The sequence below is a fragment of the Aotus nancymaae genome, unplaced genomic scaffold (assembly GCF_030222135.1).
Source record: "Aotus nancymaae isolate 86718 unplaced genomic scaffold, 86718_ANA_hifiasm-v0.15.2.pri h1tg000033l, whole genome shotgun sequence".
NCBI lineage: Eukaryota > Metazoa > Chordata > Mammalia > Primates > Aotidae > Aotus > Aotus nancymaae.
This window is the reverse complement of record NW_026988447.1, coordinates 22,192,972-22,204,180: the sequence shown is the minus strand read 5'-3', so window position 1 is coordinate 22,204,180 and position 11,209 is coordinate 22,192,972.

Genomic DNA, 11,209 nt, shown 5'->3' with positions numbered 1-11,209 from the left:
AAAGTCATTTCCACATTTTCGAGTATCTTTATAGCAATATCCCACTTCTCAGTACCAATTTTCTGTATTTAGCTGTTCTTGCATTGCTATAAACAAATACTTGGCCAGGCATGGTGGCTCACGCCTGTAATCCCAGCACTTTGGGAGGCTGAGGTGGATGGATCATGAGGTCAGGAGTTCGAGACCAGTCTGGCCAAAAGGGTGAAACTCCGTCTCTACTAAAAATACAAAAAATTAGCCAGATGTGGTGATGTGTGCCTGTAATTCCAGCTACTAGGGAGGCTGAGGCAAGAGAATTGTGTGAACCCAGGAAGCAGAGGTTGCAGTGAGCCGAGACTGCGCCATTGCAGTCCAGCCCAGGCAATAGTGCAAGACTCTGTCTCAAAATAAATAAATAAGATACCTGAGACTGGGCAATTTATAAGGAAAAGAGGTTTAATTGGTTCAGTTCTGCAGGCTGAACAGAAAGCACAGTGCCAGCGTCTGCTTCTGGTGAGGGTTTCAGGAAGCTTACATTCATGGTGGAAGGTGAAGGGAGTTTCAGGAAGCTTACATTCATGGTGGAAGGTGAAGGGGGTTTCAGGAAGCTTACATTCATGGTGGAAGGTGAAGGGGGAGCAGGTGTCTCACATGGTAGGAGCAAAAGCCTCTGCTAACTCTTGATGTCTTCCCTCAACCCAGTGTTTCTAATCCTGTTTTTAAGAGGCAACCAGTTTCTTGTCTTTCCAGAGACATCTCTCTCTCTCTCTTTCTCATACACACTCTCTCTCTGCAGTATATTCTGTCTATTGCTCTTTCTGTTTTTTTTTTTTTTTACTTAACAATATATCTATCCGTTATATTTTGAGGGCCTCACTTTCAGTTCTTGTGTTCCGACCATACTCAACATTGTTGCATACCAACTGTTGCTTCTAACCTTCTCTTTAGCCCTCTAGTCATCATTACATTAATCTTCAGGAGAAGTTATTTTCTTCCTCCTCTGAAGTTAGAATTGTTTAAAGAAAAACTACCACAGAATTATTAGGTATAAATCATTATAGAATCATGTATAATGGTATATACATGACCACTCAAAAAAGCTTCCAGCAAACTTAACAGTACCACAAGCATGTGACTATTTGTAAATCATTTTTTTATAATGAATAGAGAATAAGGCACTCAGATATTTTGAAAATATAAAGATTCATATTTATACCATATTTTTATTTCTGCACCTATAATCTATGACCATGTAAAGCACACTAAAATAATGTGTTTTAATTTGCTATGACTACAAATGACTGTCCTAAGTCCTATAAATGGATATTTAAGTAGCTTATCCTTCATATTTAAATTGTTTTTACTCCAGTAGTATGAATTTTCTTGTAAACTTGTATACACCAGGATGGAAGGACTTTTAAAAAAAGATAGATATTTCTTAAGAAATGTACTACACTTTATAGTATAGAAAGAAGGTAACATGGTTTGGCTGTATTCCACCCAAATTTCATCTTGAATTCCTATGAGTTTTGTGGGAGAGACCTGGTGGGAAGTAACTGAACCACGGGGGCAAGTCTTTTCCATGCTGTTCTCATGACAGTGAACAGGTGTCATGATATCCGATGGTTTTAAAAAGAGGCATTCCCCTGCACAAGCTCTCTCATTTGTTTTGCCTGCTGCTATCCACTTAAGATGTGACTTGCTCCTCTTTACCTTCAGCCATGATTGTGAGGCTTCACCAGAAGCATCTTTCTTTTGTAAATTGCTCAGTCTTGCGTATGTCTTTATTAGCAGCATGAAAAAAGGACTAATACAAAAGGGGATCTAATAGTCAGAAAATAACCCTCTAATTCCTAATTTCTTATGCTACAGACGTCATGGGACGAAAGTGCTCCTCCAGGAGGGTTGTCTAGAATGGCCGTGTTTGGGAAGAACACAGGCAATATTTTTCCCTGTGATCTCATGCCACAACAATCTATTAACACAGAAGACATATATGACCAAATATGTGTGTATGGGTTTTTCCCACCACTAAGTATACAATCACTTCTGCAGTAGACACCAACTTAATGTTCTCTAATTTAATTCTAACACTATCTACCTGAATCTAATGTCAGATCCCACAGACTGGGGGCTCAGACCCCAGACAGACACCAGTTGCAAGTCTGAGCCTCCAGAACTTCTGACCAACTGGTTTCAAGTTGAGGTTCCTATGACCCTCTCTTTGGGTCTGAATAATTTGCAAGGATAGCTCGCAGAACTCAGGGAAACACTTATGTTTACCAGTTTATTATAAAAGATATTGCAAAGGATGCAGATGAAGAAATGCATAGCGTGAGGTATGGGGGAAGGGGTGTGGAGCTGCCATGGCCTTTCTTGGTGTACCACCCTCCATGAACCTACACATGTTCAGCTCTCTGGACGCTCTCTGACTGAACTCTAGCCTTTTGGGTTTTTATGGCAACTTCATTGTATAAGCATGATTGACAACCATGCAGAAATGTGATTGGACAAAAAGCATATGATTTAAACTTAGTAAGGCCTGTCTGTTCAGATTCTTCTTGGCCTTTCTCTGTAGCATTCCTTCCTCCAGAGTATGGAGCAGAACTCTCTCTGAAGTGAGAGTCTTTTAGCCCATATTCAGATTAGAGTCCTGCCTTAGGCAAGTAAAAGGAGGACATGAGAAGGTCAGAGGGAGAAAGTCTGTTTCCCGAGACCTGCTCCTGAGGCCTAAAGTGCCCCAACATTATAATAAAGGACTGCTACAAGGGCAATAGCAGTTGTAAGCCAGGAACCGTGAATTTAAAAGTACATATATTTTTTATAAATATATAGAAAATCACAGGTTGTCACATGTCTTTTCTGGCCAAGAGAACCCACTGCTGTGTGGGTCCTCGGCTTCTTTCTTTAGGACTTGGTGAAAAAGCTAGCCTTTGAAGATACTGTGTTGCTTCTGAAAACCTATGCAGACTCTGCAGGAGAGGGCCTTATCCTTGAAAGCTTTATGTTTAAGATTTGATTTTAGTATTACCTCCTCTTTCATGTCCTGCTTGATCCTTTACTTCATTCCAAACTTGGCCTTTAGAGTCAGAAAGACTTGGATTCAGATGTCAGTTCTGCCTCTTATAACTGTATCAACTCAGGCATGTGATTCGACCCCTCTATGCCTTGTGTTCAACTCCCACAATGATGGGAATAATGATATCTACCTTATGAGAATATTATGAGCATTAAATGAGATACTGTACATAAAATGATTAACATAGACTAGATGCTCCATGTTTGTTAGTTATTCATTCAATGAATAACTATGTGTCAGAAACATACTTCAGGAGAAGGCTAAACATTGATGCATTAACGAGAGTTAGTCAATAAAGGTGGATGGAAGGGCCCTGGGATTAGGGAGAAGATTATTATCCTAAACAGAGGGAACAGCATGTGCAAAATTATAGAGTAAGAGTGAGCATGTTGTGTTCCAGAAATAGAAAGAGGATTAAGATGACTGGTCCAAGAAATGCAAGATGGGGAATGGCAGGGATGAAGCTGGAGACCATGCAGGGATTTATAGGCCAAGCTAAGGTATTCTAATTTTATATTAAAAGCATGGGGTCACTATTATTATACCTTGTCTTCAAATGGAGAAATGGACTCAATGAAGGTAAATATTTTCCTAGTGCCAAATAACTTGTGAGTGACATAGCACTACAGGGTTTTAAATAAAAAGTGACACAATCCAATTTTGCTTTAGAAATATCATTAGGACAACAGAATGGAGTATACATGAGACTGGGAGGCAAGGAAGCTGCTGAAGCAACGTACGTGAAAGAAAATGAGATTGAGAGCCTTAGGAATTAGCACGGCAGGACTTGGTGAATATGGGGAATGGTGGGAGTCAGGAAAATCAAAAGTGGTCCTCCTTCCCTATGGAGTTTGGCAGTCCTGGTGCCTTCGCTGGTGACATGACCATCAATGTCCCAGGCTTCAGGGACATAGCATTTGGACTGATAGATTCAAATCAAAAGCAGGGGGTGAGAAGGACAAGGTGAAGAGGGAAAGATGAAGCCATGGCTGTGCTGTGGTGAATCAAGCAAGTGGTGGAAGAGGAGCGAGCAATAAAGTGAAATCTCAACCTGTGCAACCATCTTCCCTTGCTGATCGGGGGATGGATAAGCTATTTTCAAGGTGTCTGTGTATTTTTTTTTTTTTTTTTAACTATAAAGTCATGATAAAGGCCTCTCCAGGCCATAACAGAGCCTAAAGAGCAGTCATTTAGTCTTGTTGCTCTGAATCTATGACTTGGGAGGTTATATTTTTGTTTGTATCTGATCTTGGCCAAGTCCCTTTCTTTCATTGCTGCCAATTTTCTTATCTCTATAATAAGGCTAAGTCTGTTTAGAGTGCCTATTGCACATCACACATTTTACGTGCATTGTCTCATTCATTCCGCAACAACCTTGCAAGGAAGTTATCTCAATTTTACAGATTAGAAAACTGAAATTTAGAAAGGTGAGACGGTTTTAATATTTATAATTTTTTTTATTTCAGATGGAGTCTCACTCTGTCGCCCAGACTAGAGTGCAGTGGCGCAATCTGGGCTCACTGCAACCGCTGCCTCCCGGGTTCAAGCAATTCTCCTGCCACAACCTCTCAAGTAGCTGAGATTACAGGCATGTGCCACCATGCCCAGCTAATTTTTACATTTTTAGTAGAGACAGGGTTTCACCATATTGGCAAGGCTAGTCTCAAACTCCTGACCTCAGGTGATCCACCCATCTCAACCTCCCAAAGTGCTGGGTTACAGGCATCAGCCACTGTGCCTGGCAGATATTTATAATTACATCAGAAGAGGTTTTGTTACTGTGTTGGGGTTGGAGAAAACATTTCTGTGCAAAATTACAGCTTGTGAGCTTTTAGGAAAATATAGATTACTCTCTATAAAAAATTTAAATTCCTATATGTTGAAACACAGTTAAAAGGCATGTGGCAGGCTGAAAGAAACAATCTGCCTGGTGTATAACAATATACAGAATATATGAATAAAACTTATAAATCAAAAGGAAAAATTGCAAATGACCTAAGAGGAAAAAGTGAACAAAAACTATAAACAGGCATTTCATAGAAATTAAATTCTAAATGATCAAAAAACATAAAAAGATGTTCAACATCTCTAGCAGCCAGGAGAAATTTTTGTCTTTAATATTTTTCCAAAATATTGAAACATTTTAAATGTAGTTAATCAAATTTTTTGTTTCCAATAACTATAATTGATTCTTTCTGACAGCAACCTCTTCTGTTTTAATGAGTGTGATATTCTCTTGGGATAATAATTACATACTTTAAAAATTATCTTTCATTATCTGTATTAATCCTATTTTCTCAGAGGTTAATTCCATAAAATAAAATGATACCACAAAATGAAACGAAATGAAATAATTCGGTTTTATTTGAATGTTTGGTAGGTTTCTATTGTTTGTTACTATTTGTAAAAGAGGTCTAGATTGGCTGATATATATCTGAAGACACCTGATCTCCTGGCAGTGAATATGACTTCCTATCACAGGACTCAGCTACAGTGATTGAAGGAAGGGGAGGGCCAGGAGGACTGAGTGTGGCCAAATGGGCTCTGTTCTTCAGGGCGTCTGGAACCTGGTTTTCTGCATGTGAGAGCTCCCTGTCCCTCAAGCTAGTTGTCAGTTAGAGGGGTTATTGCCTAAACTCTGTAGTCCCAGAGCTCACATTGGGAGTCTTACTCAACAGAATATTAATTTCATTTGGCTATTTGAAAGTGGATTCATGGCTTTGCCCCAGGGCTGAGGCCAAGTCAGCAGTTCTGAGAGTTGCAGGCTGATGCAGTTATTCCCCAGACCCTTCATTACATGTTGGCTGCCTCTCAGACTCAGTTTCCTGCTAGCCCAAGCTACTTCGAATCAGAGTTTAGTTCTGTTCTTCAGTGGGAAAGTTTACTTGTTTAAGAGTCTCTTCTTTCACTTATGTGGGGTTTCTGGCTCCTTATCTCTATAGGGTTTCTCCTAGCTGGATTAAATCTTCTAGAAATTCCATACTCTTCTAGTCAATTGGTACTCCTTCATGTTACAGATTTATTTGTATTGCCATATTTCTTTCATCATCTCTTTATGGCTTTGAGAGGGAAGAGAGGTAAATGAGGAGTGTAGTTAGCCATCTTAAATCTAAATAATTATTTGAATCCATTGGTGACAAGTACTTTGAAGGATAAATACAATATAGTGTGAAAGGGTATACTGGAGGTACCTAGCCCAATTTGGAGGACTTTAGGGAAAAGCATTCTCTGGAGCTATATTTTAGAAGTTAAACTTTTACTAAGAAGCAAAAAAATAGGCTAGATGGCCTTTAGAGATTTCCTTCATATTTGTGATGCAATGGTTTCCCAAGTTTGTTTTCAATTTTTTTAAGAATTTTTAAAAAGTGAAGTAGAAATGGAGGAAAAGAATATATTTCCTCTCAAAATAGGGAGACTTTAAAACCTGAAATTGCAATGGCCTGAGCTCAGCACTTCAGCTTGCTCCTCTGTCATCAGCTCATTGGACTTGCTCTACTCAGCTTAAATGAGCTCCTCAAAGAATTAGAGCTTTTACTGGAGACTAAAAGACTTTTCTTTTCTCTACTTTCTTTTTTTGGAGACAATGTCTCATTTTGTTACCCAGGCTGCAGTACAGTGCTCACTGTAGCCTCGATCTCCTGGGCCCAGGTGATCAACTGATCTTCCTACCTTAGCCTCCTGAGTAGCTGGGACTACATGTGTGTGCCACCATGCCTGGCTAATTTTTATAATAATTTTTGTAGAGACAGGGTCTCTCTATGTTGCCCAGGGTGGTCTTGAACTCCTGGGCTCAAGCCATCTTCCCACCTCTGCCTCCCAAAATGCTGGAATTACCGGCATGAGCTGCTGTGCCCGGCACTGGAAGACTTTTCAAGAGATTATCTTTCTTTGGGGAAGAAAAGTTAATTTCTTGACTTGACAATACTTTGTTCTTTAACTCTCTAATTTCACGGAGAAAAAAAGCTGCTACGGCAATTAATAGAATACAAAAAGCTAAATCGATCTTTCCTATGGAATTTAGAGTAACTTGAATTTATATTACTTTTTTGGTTATAATTAGTAACTATTTTACTATCATGATTATACCTTGACCGTCAGTATTAGGATCAGAACTATTATTACTCATATAATCTTGTTAACAGGATAAACTAATGTCTCAATATAATGGGATTAAAGAAGAGAAGTTTCTTGTCATACCTAAGTTTGAGTTTTAGGAACTTGTATTAAGAAGAGGTTCTCTAGAATATAGGAACTTGAATGAACGTTCTGATAGTTTCCAAGTTAAGATCACCATAATAGTCACTTAATGTATACCTCCCTTACTTAGTGAAGAATTCCCAAGTATGAACATAAAATTTCAGAAAATTTACTTAAAATGCATTGGAAGCATAGATTTGGTTATTCTATGGATCAAATTCTACCTCCTGGGTACATAGCAACGTTCACCACAGTATTGAAATTATAGTCATTTGTCATAAGATTAGCCATAAATTAACTGATATTTCCAATACTTCAGTTGAAAAGTGTGTTATTTTGGGCTGGGCATCGTGGCTCATGCCTGTAATCCCAGCACTTTGGGAGGCTGAGGCAGAAGGATTGCTTGAACCCAGGAATTTGAAACCAGGTTGGGCAACATAGTGAGACCCCCATCTCTACAAATAATAATACAAAAATTAGCCAGACATGCTGACTCACACCTGTAGTCATAGCTACTCAGGAGGCTGAGGTAGGAGGATTGCTTGAGCACAGGAGGTTGAGGCTGAGTGAGACCCTGTCTCAAAAAAAAAAAAAGTGATCTTGGACTTAATTTCTGAAAGAACAGTTGGGAAGAAATTTTTTTTTTTTTTTTGAGAGAAGAGTTTGCTCTTGTTGTCCAGGCTAGAGTGCAGTGGCAAAATCTCGGCTCACCACAACCTCTGCCTCCTGGGTTCAAGTGATTCTCCTGTCTTAGCCTCCCAAGTAGCTGGGGTTACAGGTGTGTGCCACCACGCCTGGCTAATTTTGTATTTTTAGTAGAGATGGGTTTTCTCCATGTTGATCAGACTGGTCTTGAACTCCCGACCTCAGGTGATCTGCCCACCTCGACCTCCCAAAGTGCTGGGATTACAGGTGTGAGACACCGTGCCTGGCCGAAAATTTTGTTTTAAAAGTTTGTTATTTAGAGTAACAATAGAAAGAATGTATTGGCTACTTGCTATTTCTCTTACTCTTTATGCCTGAGAAAAATTATGTTCCCAAGAAGCAGTATACCTGGATTGTGTAATCTCAACTCCCCCACAGAAATTGCTTCTTAGAGATATAATTTAATAAGTTGCTGTCTCAATCTTTATCAAATTTGCTCTTTGAAGGTCTTTTTAAAGTCGTTTGCAAAACCCCAAGACAAAGATAAAATCCTGTGTGCATCCTAACATCTCTTAGGGAAAGATTTCTTTTGGTATTTAGTTAAAGAAATTTCTCTCTCTAATATACTTTCTTTTTAGCATATGAAAATTTATTGCTACCATTTTTGCATCATCGAACCTTATGATTTTGGTGTTTCCTTCTTGGTTTCGTATCAGGCCAAGAGAGACATCAGCTACTTTGACAACCTTAAAGCAAAATCTAGGAATGTCACCAACAGCATGACTTTTGCAACCAAATCTAGCAACCAGAACTTCATCATTTTCCTCAATAAAGTTTAAGCTACTGTCATTGCATATGAAAGCTGTGATTTTATTGCATTTCTTGGTTAGCTGGACCCTGATACACTTCTTGCGGGCAGTTTGGCTGTTTGGGTTCAACCTCTACTTTTTCTAGCACAATTACCTTTGCATGTCAAGTGCCTTCCAAGGGGTTTGCCTTGGGTTGGGTGTGATGGCTTACACCTGTGATTACAGAATCCCAGCATTTGGGAGGCCAAGATGGGAGGATCACTTGAACCCAGGAGTTTGAGACCAGCCTGGGCAACACAATGAGGTCCTATCTATTAAATGTATATATATTTTAAATTAGCCTGATGTGGTGGCATGCACCTGTGGTTCCAGCTACTCAGGAGGTTGAGGTGGAAGGATCACTTGAATCTGAGAGGGTGAGGCTGCAGTGAGATGTGATTGTGTCACTGCAGTCCAGTATGGGTGACAGAGCAAGACCATTCCCCCCCCAAAAAAAAAGTTGGTGGCAGCTTGCCTTCAAAAATATATCTAAATGGGTCTCTTAAACTGTTGATTATGCTTCTTCTGGTCGCATTGGTGGCTACAGAGCTTCTGGGCAGTATAAAGACTGCAACACTTGCCCATCTTGCTGGTGCCACAGGCTGAGTGAAAGATCTAACATACTTTTCTTAAAAATTGTGTTGAAATACACTTAACATAAAATTTATCATTTTAACCATTTTAATTCAGTACTGTCAAGTATATTCACATTGTTGTACAGAACTTTTCATTGTACAAAACAGAAATGCTATGATGGTTAAATTTATATGTCAACTTGGCTGGGCCACAGCCCCCAGATATTTGGTCAAACATTATTCTGAATGTTTCTGCGAGGGTTTTCTTGGATGAGATTTACATTTATAAATACACTGCCATGGGATTTTAAAATTTCAATAAAGAGATTGGCATTTAAATTAGTGGACTTTGAGTGCAGCAGACTGCCCTCCATAATGTGAGTGGGCCTTATCCAATCAGTTGAAGGCCTGAAAAGAACAAAAGACTGCCTCCTCAAACAATAGGGATTCTGCCAGCAGACAGCCTTGGACTGCAACATTGGCTCTTCTCTGGGTCTCCAGCCTGGTGGCCTTTGAACTTGAATTGCAACATTGGCCCTTGCCTGAGTCTCCAACCTGCCAACCTACCCTGCACATTTTGGACTTGCCACTCTTCATGATCATGTGAGCCAATTCCTTAAAATAAACTCCCTCTCTCTCTCTCTCTCTCTTGCTCTGTGTGTGTGTGTGTGTGTGTGTGTGTGTGTGTGTGTGTGTGTATAATATATCCACATCCTATTGGTTCTGCTCCCCTGGAGAACCCTGATTTATACAATCATTAAACAACAACTGTCCCATTTTCTTGTTTACCCCTCCCACTCCTCAGCTCCTTGCAGCCATCATTCTACTTTCTGCTTGTTTGTTAGTTTTTATTATTATTATTATTTTTTATGTTTTTAGAGACAGAGTTTCACTCTGTCACCAGGCTGGCATGCCGTGATGTGACCTCTGCTCACTGCAACCTCTGCCTCCCCGGTTCAAGCAATTCCCCTGCCTCAGCCACTGGAGTAGCTGGGACTACAGGCATGTGAAACCATGACTGGCTATTTTTTTTTTTTTCTATTTTTAGTAGAGACAGTGTTTCGCCATGTTGGCCAGGCTGGTCTTGAACTCCTGACTTCAAATGAGGCACCAGCCTCGGCCTCCCAAAGTTCTGGGATTATAGGCGTGAGCCACCAAGCCCAGCTTGTTTGTTTTTAGAGATGGAATCTTGCTCTGTTGCCTAGGCTGGAGTGCAGTGGCACAACCATAGCTCACTGTAACCTCAAACTCCTGGGCTGGAGCAATCCTTCTGCCTCAGCCTCCTGAGTAGCTGGAACTACGGGTGTGAGCTAATTTTTAAATTTTTCTGTAGAGACATGGTCTTACTACATTGCCCAGACTGGTCTCAGACTCCTGGTTTCAAGCAATCCTCCTGCTTCAGCCTCCCAGATACTGGGATTACAAGTCTGAGCCACTATGCCTGGCCTCTGCATTCTGTTTCTATAAGTCTTACTACTCTAGATACTTCCTATAACTGAAATAATACTGTACTTGTCTTTTTGTTACTGGCTAATTTCACTTAATATAATGTCCTCAAGATTTCTCCATGTTGTAGCATGTCAGAATTTGCTTTCTTTGTAAGGCTGAATAATATTCCATTGTATGTATATATCAATTTGTGTTTATCCATCCATTCATTAAAGGACACTTCCATTTTTTGGCTATTGTGAACAACGCTGCTATAATTATGCATGTACAAGTATCTCTTCAAGACCTTGCCTTCCATTTTTTAATCTATACCAGAAGTGGAATTTCTGGATCATACAGTAATTCTATTTTTAATCTTTTAAAAAGCTGCCATACTGTTTTCCATAGCGGCTGCACCATTTTCCATTTCTACCAAGTGTACAGGGGTTTCAGTTTCT